At 49.8% G+C, this 20,927-nt stretch overlaps 1 protein-coding gene and 1 pseudogene across 3 annotated transcripts in view; one reads left to right on the top strand and one right to left on the bottom strand.

Moving 5' to 3' along the window:
* Positions 1 to 4,115: 4,115 nt before the first annotated feature.
* On the bottom strand, positions 4,116 to 8,745 carry LOC308462252 (T-complex protein 1 subunit theta pseudogene; annotated as a pseudogene). 2 transcript variants are annotated; one of them, XR_013991527.1, is made up of 2 exons: positions 8,549 to 8,745; positions 4,116 to 5,830 (listed from the first exon to the last, which is right to left on the bottom strand). The product of XR_013991527.1 is annotated as a T-complex protein 1 subunit theta pseudogene (transcript). The 2 variants fall into 2 exon arrangements; XR_013991528.1 differs by lacking the exon at positions 8,549 to 8,745 and adding an exon at positions 7,520 to 8,536.
* Positions 8,746 to 20,221: 11,476 nt separating this feature from the next.
* DNAH2 (dynein axonemal heavy chain 2) overlaps positions 20,222 to 20,927 on the top strand; it is a 135,149-nt gene continuing 134,443 nt past the window's right edge. Inside the window, exon 1 of the mRNA XM_080979575.1 lies at positions 20,222 to 20,392. The gene's annotated coding sequence lies outside the window, so the exon portion shown is untranslated. The remainder of the gene's footprint in view (positions 20,393 to 20,927) is intronic.

Genomic DNA, 20,927 nt, shown 5'->3' with positions numbered 1-20,927 from the left:
TTCCATCTTGTTCCACCTGGTGGCAGGTGGGAGTCCTGTCGCGACAGTCTTCAATAAAGACTGTGGTATTCCTGGCTGGTGTCCTTGTTTTTTGTCCAAGGGAGCCCTCAGATTTCTCCGTTAACAGTTTGGGGCCCTCAGATTTCTCTGTTAACAAGTCAGAATCTCCTTTCTTGTCATTTGAACCCATCGCTTTGGGTCCTGCCCACCATCTTGCACATGGTGGGAGATACATTAAGATGGCTCCCCCATCTCTTCTTTTCCGGGCGAAACAGACCCGGGTACCGCAACTGTTCCTCACCGGGCTTGGTTTCCAGACCCTTCCACCCTCATTTCAACTGGGCTTGCGCAGGAGAACCTCGCTGGGATCCTGCTGTGTGCAGCTCATCTTTTTCCATCTCCATCCGCGCTTGCCTCACCGACGCCCGGCCTCAGCCGAAACAGCCAACATCTGGGTCCCCAGGCCGGCGCCCAAAATGGAGCAGCCTTTTCTGTTAGCCGCGCGTTAATATAATTGATTACCGCGAGACGGGCCTTATTTGCAGGGGCCATTTAGTTAATTACGCCTGGATGGGGGAAGCGCGCTCGCTAATTGCTGCTCTTGGACGGCGCCGCCAAACGGATGCAGGTGCAGCTATGCCAGGGAAGCCTTTGGAACGGCTGGTTTGCGCCGGCGGCTGAGAGAGTTGGGAGCCACAGAACGAAGCCCTGCTTCTCCTTCGCCTGCCCCCCCCCCCCCGTTACGAATCAGGAGATCCTCTCCTCCAGGGAAAATCTAGGGAATAAGCAGACCCAGAGGAGGCAGCGGGGCTTCCGGATTTCAGTTGCTGCAGAGTGAAGGAGGGGAGAGGGGTCTTGCGTTCAAATCCTGATTGCGGGTTTCCCATTGGGGCATTGGTTGGCCACTGTGAGAACAGGATGGTGGACTAGGTGGGCCATGGGCCTGATCCTGCAGGGCTCGTCTTATGTTCTTAAGACTGTAAATACACATTCAAGCTAGGGAGACTTCCTAGTTTGGCTCTGGAAAAGGACTTCGATGGGACTGGGGAGCTCTGGGCTGTAATGTTGGTGCACAAGAGATAGCATGGTCTGTATCCCCTGGAGCAATTGTTGGCGGGGGGGGAGAAGGGGGGTGCATGGCAGAGAAAGAAAGGGTATGGCGGGAATTACTGAAGGAGCGTCTCCACCCCCATCGTTCAGCACGGACACTGAGCTCCGAGGGCCATCTGGAGGTTCCCTCCGTGCAAGAAGTGAGGTTGCAGGGAACCAGGCAGAGGGCCTTCTTGGTGGTGGCACCCGCCCTGTGGAACGCCCTCCCTTCAGATGTCAAGGAAATAAACAACTAGCTGACTTTTAGAAGACATCTGAAGGCAGCCCTGTTTAGGGAAGTTTTTAATGTTTGATGTTTTATTGTGTTTTTAATATCCTGTTGGAAGCCACCCAGAGTGGCTGGGGAGGCCCGGCCAGTTAGGCGGGGTACAACTAATAAATTATTATTATTATTATTATTATTATTATTATGAGACCCAGAGAGGAAATATGCATGGCTCAGGGCCTGTGGAACTCCCTCACACAGGAAGCAGTGACGGCTACCAACTTGGACACCTTTAAAAGCGTATTAGAAAAACTCCTGGAGAAGAGGGCTGTTCATGGCTGCCAGCCACGATGGCTGTGCCCTGCCGCCACACTCAGAGGCAGCCATGCTTAGAGATACCAATTGTGGGAGGCCGCAGGAGGGCAGAGGACGCTTGTGCTCGGACCCTGCTTTAGCACTTCCCCCTGGGGCATTGCTGGGAGAATGGGATGCTGGGCAGGGCAGAGGCGGGGCCATGGGGGCAGAGCGAGTCACCCATGGCGGGCTGCTTCCTGGGCAGAGGTGTGGAGCCGTGCCGCTTTGCCAGCAGCCTTCCTCCCTTCCCTCTTCCTTTTGACAGTGTGCTGGCCCGGGACTCGGGCTCGGCCTCGGAGCCAGAGGAGTCTCAGTCCGCACCGGATCCTTTGCCCCAAGCGGCATCCGAACCTAGTCTGGGGCCTGATTCTGAAGAGCCCCAGTCTGCCCAGGTTCCCCTGCAACAAGCACCAGCTGGGCCGAGTCAGGGGCCTGATCCTGCCCTGGCTCCAGATGCGGGGATGACCTCGTTGCCTTCAGCTGGGCCATCACTTACAGCTGCTCCACTTGGGTCAGGGGAGGCTGAGGCGGTCTCTGGGTCTAGTAACCCACCGACGTCTCCTGAGCTGCAGAGACTGAGGTCGGAGAGAAGGAGAGACCTGAGTACTCGCAGGAGGAGTGCTCTCCTTCGGGCGAGACAGGGAGGTGAGTCACTGGGGGATCAGGACCGGCTGTTACCCCGACAGAGATAAATGGCTGTCGGACCCCGCCCCAGGTTGTGGGAGCAATGTTGCTGTATGCTAGAACCTGCCTGAGACCCTGTTCCTGTCCTTGCCTGGTTTCCTGCCTTGTGTCCTGCCTCAGCCCTGTCAGACTGACTCCTCGTGGAACCCTTGGATCTGGGACTGGACCGCGTTACTCAGGTTACCCCTGGGCCCAGCACAGACAGCTCACTGGAGGCTCCCCCCCCCCTGAACCATCCCATTGGACGTACCCACGGCAGATTTGCAGTAGCTGGCCTAACACCAGATTTCTGAGTGCGGGGATGGACTTTGGTAATAACGGCGTCCTGAGCAACGACAAAATCCACCCCAATATTTCTTATTTTTACAATAATTCCTTTTGGTGCAGCTGCTTTCTAATGGATCTTCTCATATAAATATAGGTTTTATTATAATTTCACGCCACCTTGGCTTAATAATAATAATAATAATAATAATAATAACAACAACAATTTTATTATCTATACCCCACCCGCACAGCCCTAAATCTGGGGTGGGAGGTTAAGTGGGGCAGATTGTTGGTTTGATGTGAAGGGAAGGGTGAGGTTTTGTTTATCTGCTAATTACTGGGTGTTTGAATACTGCTAATGTTGTTTGCTACTGTTTACGGGTCTGGTTTGCTGCTTTTGTTTTCCCGTAAGTTGTATTCTGTATGAAATGTTAATGTATTATATTATCCCTGCTTTTCCTGCTATGCTATTATGCGTGGGCCTATATTTTTCTTTAATGCAAGTTCCTTAGAGACCTGCGGATTACAAGCGACTTATAAATTGTGTTTTTCTTTTCTTTTGTCATGGGCTGGACAGGGAGAGCCAGGTTCAAATCCTGACATGGTCATTTGTGAAGCTCAACCACTTCCTCTTCCCTTGCAGGTTTGTTTTGAGGATGAGGTGGGAGGTGCAAATGCCAAAAGCCAATCAGGAATAACTTCCTCTCCATCCTCCCAGCTGGAACCTGGTGCCCAAGCAGAGGTTTTGGCCTACAACTCCCATCAGCCTTAGGCAGCATGGCTTGATGGGAGTTGTAGTCCAAAACCTCTAGCTCTGCACCAAGCATTCTGGTCTCACTTTTCTCCTGAGTTCTCTGTCCAACCAGGGCATGTAGCAGCCGGGGTATTGTGCAACTAATGGGCTGAACTTCAGTGCTATGCCTTAGTCTTATCTCCTCCCCTTAACGACACACTGATCTCAGCTAATTTGCACAATACAGTGGTACCTTGGGTTACATACGCTTCAGGTTACATACACTTCAGGTTACAGACTCCGCTAACCCAGAAATAGTACCTCGGGTTAAGAACTTTGCTTCAGGATGAGAACAGAAATTGTGCAGCGGTGGCGCAGAAGCAGCAGGAAGCCCCATGAGCTAAAGTGGTGCTTCAGATTAAGAACACTTTCAGGTTCAGAACGGACCTCTGGAACGAATTAGGTATGTAACCAGAGGTACCACTGTATATGGAGCAGAATTTGGGCTCCCTTCGCCCAGCATCCATATTTATCATTTTTGTCAACGGGAAAGAAAATCAGCTGTGATGACCTGCTGTTGTAGGGGGTTGGACCAGATGACCCATGGGGTCTCTTCCGATGCAACAGTTTCATGAGTCCGTGAAAAGCGTATTCTTGGCAAATAGGACAGTAATGTTTCTCTTGCCCGCTTAACCAGATAGGCAACCCCAGAGGGGTGTGTGTGTGAGTGTGTGTGTGTGTGAGAGAGAGAGAGAGACCCAGTTAACCATGGCCATTGTACTTTATTGATAAGGTGACATTGGCTAGTATCCAAGCCGTCAATCCAACGCGTCTGGTTCTTGGTCCCAGTTAGGGTTCTCCCCTCTAGGCTTGGGCCCACCACTCTTCTTGGCCATCATGACCTCGCTTACGCCCAGCAGCGTGACAGCCGTCTGGGTCGCAAGCGTGATGCCTCGGTACTTCACCAAGAACGGGTCGAACAGCCCTTCCTTGGCAGCATCAATGGTGCCCGCCTCCTCGCTCGCCAGCCTGAGGCCCGTGTTCTGGGTGCCCAGCTGGTGCTGAACCTCAATCTTGGCCATCACCTCGTTGACCGGCAGGCCTGCGTTTTCCGCCAGGGTAGCCGGGAGGGTCTTCAGGGCCTGGGAGAACTCCAAGATGCCGTACTGCTCGGATCCGGGGAAGTACATCCCCAAGGTACTCAGCCGCACCGACAGCGCCATCTCGGTGGCCCCGGCGCCAGGGAGCAGCCGGGCGTCGCTGCCCAAGACCTTGTAGACGTTGATGCCATCGTGGATGGCCTCCTCCACACAGTCTAACATCTCCGTGGTGGCCCCTCTGAGCACGATGGTGACCACAGGGCAAGCGATGCCGTCTTGGCTGAAGACGACCACGTTGGTGCTGCCAATCTCGCTCATGTAGACGCGGCGGCAGTGGCCCAGCTCCTCAGGCGCCGGCGGGGTCACGGTCAGCAGCAGCGTGGCCCCCACCGCCTTGCACAGGTGCTGTAGCTCCATCCGGGAGCGCAGCCGGACGACCATCAGCCGGTACCGGTTGGCGTAAAAGAGCGCCATCTCGTGTACCTTGCCCCCGACCACTACCACGGTGACGCCGGCTCTGGCCAGGTCCAGAATCCGCTGCTCGATGATGTTCTCTTCGCTTTTGCTGAAGAGCTTGATGTCCGACGCGCTGTTGAAGACGATGGTGCTCTTCGCCTCGAAACCAGACGGGCCGAAGCAGCAGGAGTAGGCCGCGATGCGGGCCCTCTCCATGCGCCGGACGATCCCTTCGGCCTCCGCACAGACGACCACCCCTTCCACCACGCTGGAGTCGGCCACACCGCCCCCGAGGATCTTGCAGACGCGGATGAGGTCCGCGTTGAAGGCCGCGCGGTCCGGCGGCAGCACCAGGATGCAGGCCTTGGCCACCAGCTTGGCCAAGGCTTTCTGGTGGCCGAAGACTTTGCTGCCCACGGCGGCTTGCAGGACCCACAACACCTCTTCGATGTCCCGTGGGTTCTTCAGGACGTAGCAGGACAGGCCGGGGAGCAACCGCAGGACCTCCTTGCAGGCCATCTCGTAGCCGGCCCGGATGTGGACCACCGGCAGCCCTGAGTGCAGGAGCTTTTCGGCGTTCTCCAAGAGCGCCCCGGCCAGGAGGATGACGAAATTGGTCCCGTCCCCCGTCTCCACGTCCTGTGTCTCGGCCGCGGTGCGAAGAAGGCAGGCCACCGGGTTCTCCAGCTCCAGCTCCCGGAGGATGGTGGCGGCATGGGAGGTGTGGAAGTTCTTGCCGAGGTGGTTGACCACCAGCTTGTTGCGGCCCAGGGGGCCGTAGCAGGTGCGCAAGGAGCGCACCAAGGCCTTGCAGGCTGTGAGGTTGCTGAAGAGGGTTTCCTGCAGGCCACTGAAGTACTTCATGCCCGCCTTTAGCATCTGGGGCAGCCCGGGGGCTTGGGGTACGTGGGCAGCCATCACCTGTGGAGGGAGAGGCACAGGGTGGCCTTCAGTGTTTGGGAAGTCCACCTGGCAATGGGAAAGCGCCATCCCCAGCCCCTGGCAGGATGTAGGGATGTGGGAAACCAGCCATGGCAGCCTTTTTGTAAATACAGGGCCATTTTGTAAATACAGAGCCAGGTATATGGCCTCACCCCAGTATACCTGAAGGAGCGTCTCCACCCCCATCGTTCAGCCCAGACACTGAGCTCCAGCTCCGAGGGCCTTCTGGCGGTTCTCTCGCTGTGAGAAGCCAAGTTACAGGAAACCAGGCAAAGGGCCTTCTCGGTGGTGGCGCCTGCCCTGTGGAACGCCCTCCCACCAGATGTCAAAGAGATAAACAACTACCTGACATTTAGAAGACATCTGAAGGCAGCCCTGTTCAAGGAAGTTTTTAATGTGTGACATTTTAATGTATTTTAAATCTTTGTTGGAAGCTACCCAGAGTGGCTGGGGAAACCCAGCCAGATGGGCGGGATACAAATAATAAATTACTATTACTATTCTGCCTCCTTCTCTTCCATCCACCCTTTCTCCCTTCTGTCTCTGCACCTCTCACAGCCTCCCAAAATCCTCATGAAGATTCTTCAACATTCTAGTGAAAATTTACCCCAACAGACCCATTTTTCTATACAGAGTAACGCACCTACTGTTGAAAAGCAATTTTCCCAGATGTAATGAAGTTTTGCATATAATATTTTTTCTAACATATCCATTTTTGCAAAGCACTTTTCCTTAATACAGTATACCGGATTTTCCCAAACGTAATGCATTCTTGTACGCCTTTTTCACTCATTTGTGCTTTTACAGTGGTACCTTGGTTCCCAAACCCCTTGGTTCTCAAACGCTGAAAACTCGGAAGTAAGTGTTCCGGTTTCTGAATGTTTTTCGGAAGCTGAACATCCGATGGGGCTATCGGCTATTGTTTCGGGGGCACCTGCACCTTCGTTTTTGAACATTTCGTAAGTCAAACGGACTTCCAGAATGGATTATGTTTGGCACTTTTGTTTTTGCTACTTATTTTAAAGGCGTTTTTGTTTTTAAAGCTTTTTCGGTTAATTGTCAGCTACTGACTGATTGTGCGACTGCAGAAATGGATAAAAGCCTCTCATCCAAACAATGACTATCATCAGTGCACGTATGATTATTATTTTTTTAAAAAAATTATCATCTACAATACTGATTTATTTTATAGTACAGTACATTGATTATTGCTTTCATTTTATGGATCAATGGTTTCGTTAGCGAGTAAAATTCATGTTAAATTGCTGTTTTAGGCGTTGTTTTTAAAAGTCTGGAACGGATTAAGCCATTTTGCATTACTTCCTATGGGAAAACACGCCTTGGTTTTGGAACGCTTTGCTTTTAGAATGGACTTCCAGAACAGATTAAGTTTGAGAACCAAGGTACCACTGTATATGGATACTTTGCCTTAGCATATGAATTTTCAAATGCATTATGTGGCTGGAAAAAGGCATGGTAAAATCCAAGAAGGGCACGTTGCGAAGCACGGCTTGTGTTTTGGTTTGTGTGTATTTCCACATATACTGTATATGTTCTACTTGTCCCACCACTTCTTCTTCTCTTGATCTTATTTTAAAGGTATGTAACATTTTCTAAAAATCCAAATATATACGGCATTTGTTTCTGTACATTTATGTGCAAATTCACCTGATGAAATACAGACAGTGAACCCTACAGATTCAGCTTCCGGTAACATGATGTAAGCGCCATCTTTGTAGCATTTCACGGATTCCATTTGTTTTGTCATCGCAAGGACATCTTGAAATTTCTGTACTGAGGCCATACATATGCTGAAAATAGGCTTCTTTTTCCACTTTTCGGGAAATGCGAACGAAGTAAATTTGCCTTTTTAATGTGAAGTGGATCGAATTTCTTCCCCCTGCTCCTGTTTTGGCTCCCAGGAACCCTGTGCAATGTCCCCTCTTTTCCCCTTCACATCCTCCCTCAAAACCCACCTTTTCCATGAGCCCCTTAACACCACCACTTTCTTCCCATGCCTTCCTGAAATGGAGCCTAAGAATGTATATTATCACTTAGCTCTAAGGCTTTACCTGCTGCTTTCATTTTGTGTCTGCTGATACAGACTGCCTTGAAATCTAGCCCGATGGAAGGTTTTAATAAATAAAACACATCTGTTTCGCCAGGGGTGGACTTTGGTACTGTGGCACCCTGTGCGAGGCCAAAATTGGGCGCCCCCAAATGGATCTCCTCAGTTATGGATCTTCTCAATTTTGCACCCCATCGGCTCGGCGTCCTTCATGGGGGAACCATCCTAAATTTGGTGCCAGTTTCACTGTAATGCTTGCAGATTCGTCCTTGTTTATGGCTGCCTGCATTCCCTTCCCCTTCCTCTGTTCCTTTGGGTTATTTGTCGTATTGTAGGTCCCTTGCGGGCAGGGAACTGCCCGCTTAATTTTTGGCAACGGCACACTTTCCACAGGTGCCACGATACAGATTAAGATGTGTGGGTCTTATACCAGCCGTCCCAAAATTGCTAAGAATATGGCTGTGTCAAGCCTCAAGTTTAACCCCGTGGGCTGCTTTCCCTTAAAGGAAAATAGATTGCCAGTGGTTAATTCCCACCCCCTTTTCTCTAAGGACTTGGGGCTTTAGACAGCCTGAAAACCCTTCACTTGCCCCTACAACCTTCTGCCCGTGCATCAAGAGGCAACCTACTGGAGCAAAGCGAGAAGAGACGTCTGGAGATTGCCAGGGAGCTCCGAGGTGCCAGGACTCGGCTGGCAGAATCAGCCGTTTAACGGCTGCTTCTGGGGTGGGAGGTCGAGGGGGGTGATGTCACAGTGGCGCATTCCAGCGGGCACAGAGCACCTTCCTGTGAGGCCATGTGGCGACCCAGGCACAGAGTAACCCTCCTTGTGCAGTGTCCCTGCCGACTGCCAGCCCAGCTTCTGATGCACAAAGCACGTCTCTGCTGGGGTAGACTGCCACTGAACAAGACGTAAAGGTGCAAAGGCGCTCGTATCTATAGTGGTACCTTGGGTTAAGAACTTAATTCGTTCTGGAGGTCCGTTCTTAACCTGAAACTGTTCTTAACCTGAAGCACCACTTTAGCTAATGTGGCCTCCCGCTGCCGCCGCGCCGCCGGAGCACAATTTTTGTTCTCATCCTGAAGCAAAGTTCTTAACCCGAGGTACTATTTCTGGGTTAGCGGAGTCTGTAAGCTGAAGCGTATGTAACCCAAGGTACCACTGTATTGATGTCACAGGCTGCAGAGTTGTCCCAAGACATTTCTGCACCTGATCCAGAAAAAAAGAAAGAAAACCTTTTATCATATGTGGTGGACCTGTAAAGTAATAAAAAAATTCTGGGAAATGATATATAATGAAATGGGAAAAAAATGTTTAAAATAACCTTTGTTAAAAAAAACCCAAAAGCTTTTCTATTAGGAATTATAGGTACTGAGATCCTAAAGGACCCAGAAAAGACTGTTCACATACGTGACAACAGCCGCATGGATGCTACTAGCCCAGAGATGGAAGGAAGAGACAACCCCAACCAGAGAAGAATGGCAAACCAAGTTGATAGACTATGCCAAAATGGCAAAATTAACTGGGGAGCTTAGGAACCAAGAAGACAAGAACTTCAAAAAAGAATGGGAAAAGTTCATAATTTATATACAAAATCATTGTAAGCAGGTTAAAACATTGGCAGGGTTTTAAACACACTTGTAATTTAACAGAATCGATGGATAATTTAGAAAGATTTTTTAAAAATGGAGAAGTATTGATATGCAATGGAAAATGGGCTCAATAGGACCCATGGAAGGGGGGGTGAAGTCAGGAAATTCAGAGTAATCTTGATATTTGGATTTGGAAATTGGTTTTGTTGTATGTTTATATTTTTGAAAATCAAATAAAGATTTATTTCATAAAAGGAAAAAAAGAAAACCTTTTGTTCACGAACGACGTGGGGTGCAACGCATTGCGACACACTCCTGTGGAAAACCTGTTGAATGGACTGTGGCTTGTCGTTCCCGCTTGTAAGAATGTAAAAATAAGGCTGCTGGATCAGGCCCGTGGCCATAGGGGGTCTCATAGTGGCCAGCCTGAAGCCTCTTTCTGGAAACCCACAAACAGAATCCGAGCTCAACAGCGTTCTCTCCCTCCAGCAACTGCTGACCCTCCATGTGTCCCTATTTTCCAGGGACAGCCCCGGATTTACAGAAGCCATCCTGGTTTCTGATTTGATCCCGGAATGTCCCGCTTTTCCTTTTTACGTCCCTATTTTCATCAGAGAAATGTTGGAGGGTATGCAACTGGTACCCAGAAGATCGCGGCCTCCAGCCACAGAGGCAGAGCCAAGCCATTGTGGCTAGTGGCCATCAACAGCCCTCTCCTCTGTGAATTTGTCTAAATGGATTTGCAGCTGGAAGAATTAGCTAGTTGGGGCTGGCTGATCTCTCACATCCCTGGTCTTTAATAGAATGTGGGGAAGGTGCTGTTTTGAGGGTTTAGGGCAGGGTTTGAGGAGGAGAGAGTTACTACTGTATTGCCTTTTTTGGAGGAGCCATAAGGAAAATAATGGAGCCACCCCAGGAATTGGTGCCATTTTGGAACGGCCTGGATTAGATGTTCTGCATGTGTGATGGCGAGACTCTGGGACTGTGCTGATTCTGCCGTGGGGCAGGCATAGTTTGGGATGGCCTCTGTTATGTACTGAGTTGAATAGGATCCAAACTGCAGCAGTCTGATTGGTCCTAGAACAATAGGATCCAAAATGCAGCAGTCTGATTGGTCCTAGAACAATAGGATTCAGAATGCAGCAGTCTGATTGGTCCTAGAACAATGCAGCAGTATGATTGGTCGGCAGGAGCCACCCAATCCAGCTCCAGATAGAAGTGAATCCACAACCTGATTGGCCTACAGGAGAATTCCGGAATTAGCCAATCACGTGCAGCCCATGGTGTAAATAATGTATATAAAGCAGATACTTTCGGGAAACTTTCATTCCTCCTCACCACTATGAACTGAATAAAGAGCATGAAATCCACTCTTGACTCTGAGTATATTTCAGCCTCCTTCTCATAACTGTTTTTCAAGCCATCTGTCCAAAGTCCAGCAAAATGGATTTGAACAAAGACACCGCTGGGGTCCTGATGTTACCCTGCAAGGGTAACTGGGTGGCAGTGCCTGCTCTGAACCTTCCCACCGCCCTGAGGTGAGCCAGATGGGTGTGCCAAACAGGCCTCAGAGCATGCTGTGCCCTGGCATTTTGTCAGAGGGTGGCATTCTCCCACCCGCTTGTAATGGGGTACTTAGAAAGTCATCACTGGGCAATTTACCTAATGATGCCCCTCGTGTGAAGACTTTAATGACTTTGGGTTTTTTTGGTTTTTTAAAAAAAATCCCTTCATTTATCTAGGCCACGTGAATTTCTCAGCCGGCAGCTGGACTGTTTGGGTAGCAACAAGACAGCCGGACCGACTTTAGCGTCCAAGGAGAAATTTCTGGGCACGCCTAAACTAACAGCCTGTGTTCCCTGCGCTGGAAGAGCGAGTCGGCTTCTGGTAACGCAGGGGGTTTTGGACGGCAAGGAATCCGAAGTCTCTGGGAAAACTTAGCACCATTGTTTTCGTTCTGCGGTGGCGTTGAGGGGAGGGCTGAACCCCTTCAGGGCACACCCAATGCACATTTAAAGCACACAGCTTCCCCCCAAAAGAATCCCAGGAGCTGCAGTTTGCTCTGCAAGGGGGAAACTACAGTTCCCATTGTGATGTACTGAAGATCTCACCCTGGGCCAGCAGGGGGATACTGTAGATAGTTCAGGTCCACATATGCAAATAAGGGATCGAAAGTGACGTTCAGTGATTGGATAGCTACAGAAAATGGTTACTGCTGCGTTGTACTGGAGCTCTATATAAGCAGGCTGGCTGAACCCTTCAGTTCAGTTCTGTTCTGGCCTGTGAATAAACAAGAGCTGTTTGAAGAATCGCTGTGTCGTCTGATATGTTCACCCACAACTTAACACCCATGATTCCTTTTTTTTGGGGGGGGGGGTTACATGCCGCATTGAATCCTCATGGTCCCTTCCAACTCTATGATTCTATGATTCTTCTGGGGTTAAGCTTGGGCTGTGCATCTTAAAAGCCACAGCTTCAGACTTCCTGCTTAGACGGAAACCGTGGCCTCAGATTTAGCCTTGGCACAGGAATCCCAACTGCCCCCCCCCCCCCGCCAGCTGAGGGTTCTTCCCCCTGCTCCATGGGCCTGGCTTTTTTAAATTCTTGCCGCAGCTCTGGCCCCCGAAATCTGACCCCCTGACCCTGGGCCCTCTCTCCTAGAAGGCGCCACCAGGGCCATGCAACCTTTGCCTTCTCTTTTATGCCCTTGCTTCCTTTCCAGATGTTGCCCTGGTGCATTCCTAATCGCTCTGGTTCCCTCCGTCCCAGTCGGTCGTCCGCCCCCCCCCCCGCTCCCTCAGCCCTCCTGTAGCTCTCCCTCTTTCACATGATAATGCCTTTGCCAGAAATATTTGGGCAGTGAATTTCAAAATAATTAAAAAAAGCTGCTGTGTATGTGTTGGGTGAGTGAAAGCAAGACAGGAGGAAGATTTCTGCTCCCAGGGGATCCCGAGCAATAGTGATTTCGGCCCTCGAGAAATTGCTTGGACTGTGGAGAAGACTGATTTGGGCCTGCAAAGAGGTGTTCTCTCCCAGGGCTGGGCGCAGGAGAAATGATGCTAAATGAATGGTGATGTGGCTTTTTGGGCTTACCTAAAATTAAAATTAAAATGAGATTTTTGCAGCATTCACAGTAGGCTTGTTTTGAGTGAGTCTTGCTTTGGAGTTCCCCAAATGTTGAAGGGGTGGTGAAGGAAGGATTGTATCCAGGAGTATGTCTTTCTCCAATCTGTCTTAGAATGGGCAGCTTCTGGTGTTAAGTTGTGGGTGAACATATCAGACAACACAGCAATTCTTCAAACAGCTCTTGTTTATTCACAGGCCAGAACTGAACTGAAGGGTTCAGCCAGCCTGCTTATATAGAGCTCCAGTACAACGCAACAGTAACCATTTTCTGTAACTATCCAATCACTGAATGTCACTTTCAATCCCTTATTTGCATATGTGGACCAGAGTGAAAACTATCTACAGTATCCCCCTGCTGGCCCAGGGTGAGAACTTCAGTACATAACATCTGGCGACTAGAATGGGCAACCGCTAGCCCGATCTTGCAGCCAGGGGCAAAGCAACCCCCTCTAGTCAGGCTGCTAAGAAAGAGCTGAATGGGGCACCCCATGTTTCCAGCTTCCAGTCTAGAGACCTAGGCTCCACTTGCACTGTACATTTAAAGTACTACTGTACTACTACAACAGTCATGACTTCCTCCAAATAATCCTGGGAATGACGGTTTGTTGAGAGTGCTGAGAGTTCTTATGGGGCCCCCACTCCCATCAGAGAACCGCAATTCCTGGAGTGGTTTAACGGTCAATTTCTCTTGCCAAGGGACTCTGGGATTGTAGCCCTGGGAGGGTTCTCTGAGCAGCGCCTTAAAAAATGACAGCTCCCAGGATTATTTTGGGGAAGCCAGGACTGTTGAAAGTGCTGTGACGCTGCTTTAAATGTATCACACAGTTGCGTTGCCAGCTCCTAACAACTGGGGGGCAGGAGGGGGGCAAAGAGTTTTTATAAGAGAAATTGCAAGGTGGGTGGACAGGAGAGCAACATGCAAGGAATGGATAGCTAGTTCTCTATTTGTTACAAGAAACTGCCTTATACCATCTTAGGCCATTGGGATCCATTAGCTGCCTACACTGACTGGCAGTGGTGGCTCTCCAGGAATCAATGGCTCTTTCCACCCATCTCAGAATTCAGAAATGCAAGTTGTGTAGAAGTTGGATGGAGGGCCATGTTCATTACTGTGAGAGTAGGTGACATACCCCATGAGAAAAATGAGAACAGGTGACCTAGGCCCCCAGCAGCTTAAAAGACACCTCCAGCCCTACAGACCCTCTCTGGTGCTGAGATTGACATAGGGGGTCCTTTTGGTAGTAGTTCTGCCCTGAGAGGCTCAGAGAGGTGGGTGCTGACCTGGGAAAGGGCCTTATCTGTGGTGGCCTCTAAGCTGTTGAACTCCCTCCCCACAGGGGTGCGCTTGGCACCTTCATTACACAGCTTTAGGAGAATGCTCGAGGTGCCCCTCTTCACCTTTGCTTTTGTTATTTGAGGGGTATGTTTGTAGGAACCTCCTTATTTTTATGGTTGTAAGTTGTTTTAAATGGCTTTTGATGCTGTGTTTTGACACGGGTGGCGCTGTGGGTTAAACCACAGAGCCTAGGACTTGCCGATCAGAACGTCGGCGGTTCGAATCCCCATGACGGGGTGAGCTCCCGTTGCTCGGTCCCTGCTCCTGCCAACCTAGCAGTTCAAAAGCACCTCAAAGTGCAAGTAGATAAATAGGTACTGCTCCGGCGGGAAGGTAAATGGCGTTTCCGTGCACTGCTCTGGTTCGCCAGAAGCGGCTTAGTCATGCTGGCCACATGACCCGGAAGCTGTACGCCGGCTCCCTCGGCCAATAAAGCGAGATGAGCGCCACAACCCCAGAGTCGGCCACGACTGGACCTAATGGTCAGGGGTCCCTTTACCCCTACCTTTGATGCTGTAACCCACCCTGGGACCTTGAGGTAAAGCGTGAGTAATAAACAAGGCAAACAAAACAAAACAAAGCAAAATGGAGTGAAGTAAGGAAAACCTGCCTGCCGTAAGCTATGCAGGCCTTCGCACAGAGCCAGAGACCTCCCCCGGCCCTAAGCAAAAGCACAAGTTGGAGGCAATAAACCTGCAATGCATCCTTTAAATGTTTTGATTCCCCCCCCCCCAGGAGCTTTGAAAGACAGAAGCGGACGCCTTGGGGATGCTGACTGCCTTCAGCTGTTTTGGGGTGAAGGGGCTCAGCCTTGCCAGTGTGTGTGAGGCCTCTTTTGTTGCTCTCCAACCCCCCCCCCACCTCTGCCTGGAAGAAGGAGAATCCATTTGGAGTCTCATTATTAGCATCACCCGTGACTCCCAGGTAGCATAGCATCCTCAGTCCGCTGCCAGGAAGGTAGATTAGCTGGATGTTTTGCAAGGTCTTATCGGCCCGGGAGCTGCCACTGGTCTTGGATTATCAGCAGGCTCCCAGCGAGCCCTGTTATTAAGTCCCTATCTTCCGGTTGCCACCACAAGCTGCTCAGGCGGTGGTGTGCCTTTGATGGACATGAGTTGGCAATAAAGGGTACCATGGGGAAAGGAAGGGAAATGCAGTCTCATCAGTGAGCAGAAGTGTCAATTTAAAGAAAGCTGGAGGTGGGGGGCGCCGGCGGGGAGGAACGGAACAGGAAGGGCACGTTGCCTCGGGATGGACTATATGGAGCATTTTCTCACAGGTAAGCAGCCATAATACAAAACTAGGTGGAGAAAATGAGTCTGCTTTACAGGTCGGGAAGGTTGTGGTATGTTGCTGTTGTTGTTTAGTCGTTTAGTCGTGTCTAACTCTTCGTGACCCCCTGGACCAGAGCACGCCAGGCACTCCTGTCTTCCACTGCCTCCCACAGTTTGGTCAAACTCATGCTGGTAGCTTCGAAAACACTCTCCCACGATCTCGTCCTCTGTCGTCCCCTTCTCCTTGTGCCCTCCATCTTTCCCAACATCAGGGTCTTTTCCAGGGAGTCTTCTCTTCTCATGAGGTGGCCAAAGTCTTGGAGCCTCAGCTTCAGGATCTGTCCTTCCAGTGAGCAGTCAGGGCTGATTTCCTTCAGAATGGAGAGCTTTGATCTTCTTACAGTCCATGGGACTCTCAAGAGTCTCCTCCAGCACCATAATTCAAAAGCATCCATTCTTCGGCGATCAGCCTTCTTTATGGTCCAGCTCTCACCTCCATACATCACTACTGGGGAAACTATAGGGGAAGAAATGGAGGCAGTGAGAGATTTTACTTTCTTGGGCTCCGTGATCACTGCAGATGGTGACAGCAGCCATGAAATTAAAAGACCCCTGCTTCTTGGGAGAAAAGCAATGACAAACCTAGACAGCATCCTAAAAAGTAGAGACATCACCTTGCTAACAAAGGGCCGTATAGGTTGTGGTATGCATAGGTTTAATTCCTGTGTTTTGGGGTTTCCTCTAAACAGTGAGGTGTTTAGGGCATCATTCAATTGTGTGGCCATCGCTGCCTCCTGCAGGAGCAAGTTCCATATTTTGACTATGCGCCATGTGAAGAAGGACTTTCCTTCATCTTTCCGGAATCTTCCAACATTCAGCTTCATACCATGACTAGGAGTTCTAGTGTTACAAGAGAGGGAGGAAAACTTCCCTCTATCCACTTTCTCCCATAGCTGTCAACTTACAGATTTGGAAATATGGGACCAGCAGCCTCGAAAATAAGGGATCAGCAGCCAAAATAAGGGATTTTCCGGGCACAGGTATGTTCAACTTCTGAGCCCCTCCGAGCCAAAGGCAGAAAGCCCAGCCAGCAGCCAAACGAAGCCTCACCAATAAGGGACAGCAGCGGGACATGGCGCTGAGATAAGGGACTGTCCCGCCAAATAAGGGACGCTTGACAGCTATGCTTTCTCCATGCCAGTCACATTCTGTCATTAGATAGGTAGCCGTGTTGGTCTGATACAGTCAAAATATATAAGGAAATAAAAAAAATTGTCCAGTAGCACCTTAGAGACCAACTAAGTTTGTTCTTGGTATAAGCTTTTGTGTGCATGCACACTTCTTCAGATACACACTTTTATCTTTTCTCTAAATACACTTCTGCTCGTCCCGTGCCTAGAAAACACGGGTCTGAGCAGTTTATTGCTTGTCCCATGTTTTCTAGGCAAGGATCTGAGCAGTTTTCCATTTCCCCCTACCAAATTACCCCTGATAAACCCGCTGTTTTGCGCTGATTTCGGAGCAAATGCCAATCGGTGGGAAACCCAACTGACATTTGCTCTGGGCTCATCCACACTTACGCCTGTCTTGTGCCAAGAAACCATGACGCTGAGCAGTTTCCCCCTTGCTCAACTCCTTTTCCAGGGAAAACAAACTCTTTAGCTATAGAACAGTGCTAAAGAGCAAGTGAGGCAAGACACAGTGTGGACAAGCTCTCTTTCAGTGTTAAACAGTAGGTTTAAGTCCAGATGAACCCTGCAACTCCGCTGTAGTCCAAATCCCAAACTGTTCTGTCTCCTCTCAGTCTCCTTATCTCTCAGGCACATCGGACTCCCTTTTGCGCTGCCCTTTGCAGGCACTGGTTTGCTCTTTAAACCTCTGTGTCTGAGCAATTTCTTTTTCGTCCCAGCGCTTTCCCTGGGAAAACCCACGTCGTCGTGGATTACCGTTTGCTCTAATTTGGCAGGAAAACATATATTTTCCCAGGGAAAACGCTGGGGCGAAGAAACTGCTCAAGACATGGAGCTTTAAAGTAGTACAGACCCATGTCTGCAAAGCGCAGCGCAAAAGGAAGTGTGAACGAGGCCTCTGATTCACATGGCTTCCGCCTCTAGCTACCATTCCTCAAGGTGGATCCCTTGCGTGGCTTCAGAGTTTAGACAAAGTGCAAACTTAATTGCTCATTAGTGTTGATTGCCTCCCATCCATGACCAGGCTATGTGATGCCACTTTGCATAACACGGCTCATGACAGCCTCAGCAAGCGCACAGCTCACCTGGTCACCGTCTTCCCTATTACGGCAAGATGCATCTGTATTTAAATTATAGTGATTATTTCTAAATTTGCATATTCTAGAAACAGCAATTAGCATATCTGCAAATCTGTATCCTCTTCTGCCCTCTTTTTTCAGTGATGCATTTCCTCTTTTGGGCCGTGCATAAGTGGCCACTCTAGATGAGTGTAAGTGGCTGCGAGTTTGTAGCTTGGAAGAATTGCTGCTTTCAGTCCTGCTGCAATCTTGCCCAGCTGTTCTATAGCATTTTTATCGACTTTACGTCTTTTATTGTATTGTGGTCTTGTTAAAATGTCAGATTGCTATTTGTGTTTGGCTTTGTGCACTACCCTGAGAACTTTTAAGTAGAATATCGGCTAACAGTGTTAGCAATCTTGACGGTAATGGTGCTAGCCAAGAGTCCAGCTTCTACAACTGGCAGCATTCCTCAAAGATGATCCTTTGCTTGTGTGTGTGAGTTTCATGTTTGATGTAGCGCCCTTCAAATATTGTTGGACTCCAGCTCCCATCATCCTCAGCAGCCATCATGGCCAATGGTCAGGGACAATGGAGGCTTGACTCCAGTGATATCTGGAGGGGACTATGTTGAGGATTCCTTCACTAAGCAAAGGTACGTCCATGGTTGGCCACAATAATGTGGAGGGAGGGGGTATATTATTGCTCATGCATTGTGATCCTGCAATATTGTGATTATTGATTCTTTCGTATTGGTATCAATCTGTGGTCATGAAATATATATCCTGCTGTACCTTTGCTTAGTGGTGCATTGACTCAATGTGAGTCACCTCCACACACACCCATCTTGTTCATTTTCATGTTGAATCCATTTTGATGTTACAATGGCTGGCATCTTGATCCCTGCGGGCATTTTCTACTGGTTGAAAACAGGCCTCCTTATCTTTGTATTTTTGCATTTGGTACTGAGCATATTCCGTCTTGCTCGCACAGCACACACAATGAAAGGGTCCTGCGCCTGAGCGTTCAGATTTTGAGCATGTTGATCGGAAGCCAAAAAACCACAGCAGGGGTTGCACTTAATTGAGCTGCTGCCAAACTTCCTGGCGTCTCATTCAGGTGATCCGAATGGCATTTGCTGTGGTCAAAATACGAGTTAGCTAACCAACAATGTGCTGCTGCCTTTGAACTGAGTCCTGCCACCTCGCTTTGCCCAATGGTATGGAAAGGGCCTATTAAGGACTGTGGGCGGCCAGAGCGCTGCATATTCATTTGAGGACAACTTCCTTCTCGCTACACACGATGCAAAAATCACTTTTTCCTCAGGTGGCGCATACTGGTTGTCAGGGCTGACATGTCGCCTTCCAGCTCTGGCAAGAGCAGATACGCCTTAGCAGAGCAACACTATGGAGGATCCAACGCAATGCATGCTGGGAGTGTGGCTAAGGCAGGACAGCAGCTGCTGGATTATTTATTAATTTATTAGTTATTACTCAACATCAAAAAAACAAGATCATGGCCACTGGTCCAATCACCTCCTGGCAACTAGAAGGGGAAGAAATGGAGGCAGTGAGAGATTTTACTTTCTTAGGCTACACGATCACTGCAGATGGTGACAGCAGCCGCGAAATTAAAAGACGCCTGCTTCTTGGGAGAAAAGCAATGACAAACCTAGACATCATCTTAAAAAGCAGAGCCATCACTTTGCCAACAAAGGTCTGTATAGTTAAAGCTCTGGTTTTCCCAGTAGTGATGTATGGAAGTGAGAGCTGGACCATAAAGAAGGCTGATCGCCGAAGAATGGATGCTTTTGAATTCTGGTGCTGGAGGAGACTCTGGAGAGTCCCATGGACTGCAAGAAGATCAAACCTCTCCATTCTGAAGGAAATCAGCCCTGAGTGCTCACTGGAAGGACGGATCCTGAAGCTGAGGCTCCAAGACTTTGGCCACCTCATGAGAAGAGAAGACTCCCTGGAAAAGACCCTGATGTTGGGAAAGATGGAGGGCACAAGGAGAAGGGGACGACAGAGGACGAGATGGTGGGACAGTGTTGTCGAAGCTACCAGCATGAGTTTGACCAAACTGCGGGAGGCAGTGGAAGACAGGAGTGCCTGGCGTGCTCTGGTCCAGGGGGTCATGAAGAGGCGGACATAACCAAACGACTAAACAACAACAACTCTGACAGTTGGCAATTTTATTTTGTCACAGACACTTGTAAGACACTGTGGAAGCCTTTCCTTTCCCGCCACCCACCCAACATGGGATAAATAAACGATGAAGGAAGAATTAGTTCCCTCAGACATATTCTGAGAGGGCTGGTATCTCGACGTATGAGGGACAAACGTCTCTCACATCGCCCAACGCTTTTTTAAAAAAGCGGGCCTTATCACATCGCTCCCGCCCCGGGCTCAAACCTTATCCAATTAGGTGACGCTCTGATCGTGATTGACAAGCTTTTTCCCTCCACAACGCTCACTTTTTGTGTCCTCGAGCCTGTGTAGTGATTGACATCGTCAATCCACCGCCCCGCCCCTCCGGCTCCTCCCCATTCCCAGCTGACACGCGCAAGGCAGGAACGCTGTCTTTCGCTCCTCCTCCTCATGTCACTCACTGGTCTCACAGCCCCTCCCCGCTTAGCAAAGTCCCGCCTCCCCTTCCGATTATAAATTACGAGGCGAGCGCGCGCCTCCTCGCCCTCGCAACGGTTGCTTTTAGGCCGCGAGCCCCTCCCTCGCCGCCCCATTGGTAGCCTCGCGGAGCTCGCGCTCCTCCCCTAAGCTTTTCCCGTTGATCCGTTGCCCGGGGAAACGTTGAGGGGTGGGCGGAGTCTGGGAAAGGACCAAGAGCGTTTGGAGTTGTAGGGGGGGAACAGGTGCCAAGTTGGGAGCTGGGAAAGGTGGGTATTGTGGAGGAATTGGGGGGGGGGGGGAGAGAGAGACGGACGCAATGTGGAAATGGGGCAGGGGGGGCTAGTTGGTGGGGGGCCAGGGGGGGAAATAGGGGACGGTGGCTGGAAAGGGACAATTGGTTTCCAGTGTGGTTAAGGTGCTGCTCTTGGGCTCAGGGAGACCCAGGTTCGAATCGTGACTCAGGTTAGGACTGTTATAGAAAAAAATAAAATAATAATAATAATAATAATAATTTTTATTTATACTCCGCCCTCCCCAGCCAAGGCCGGGCTCAGGGCGGCTAACAAGCAATAATAAAAACAAATTGAATGAATACAACTTAAAAACAAGATTAAAATACTACATTAAGATATTGAAACATTAAAAGGTTAAAATGTATCCTCATCACAGGAGGAGAAGGGGAAAAAAAGAGGGGGAGGGAATCACATTGGCTCCAAGCCAAAGGCCAGGCAGAACAACTCTGAATAAAAAATTCCTTCCAGTAGCACCTTAAAGACCAACTGAGTTTGTTACTGGTAGTTG

The sequence above is a fragment of the Podarcis pityusensis genome (assembly GCF_964106645.2).
Source record: "Podarcis pityusensis genome assembly, chromosome: 13".
In the NCBI taxonomy this organism is placed as follows: domain Eukaryota; kingdom Metazoa; phylum Chordata; class Lepidosauria; order Squamata; family Lacertidae; genus Podarcis; species Podarcis pityusensis.
Note: the sequence above shows the minus strand (reverse complement) of the source record. Positions and strands in the feature narration are given on the sequence as shown.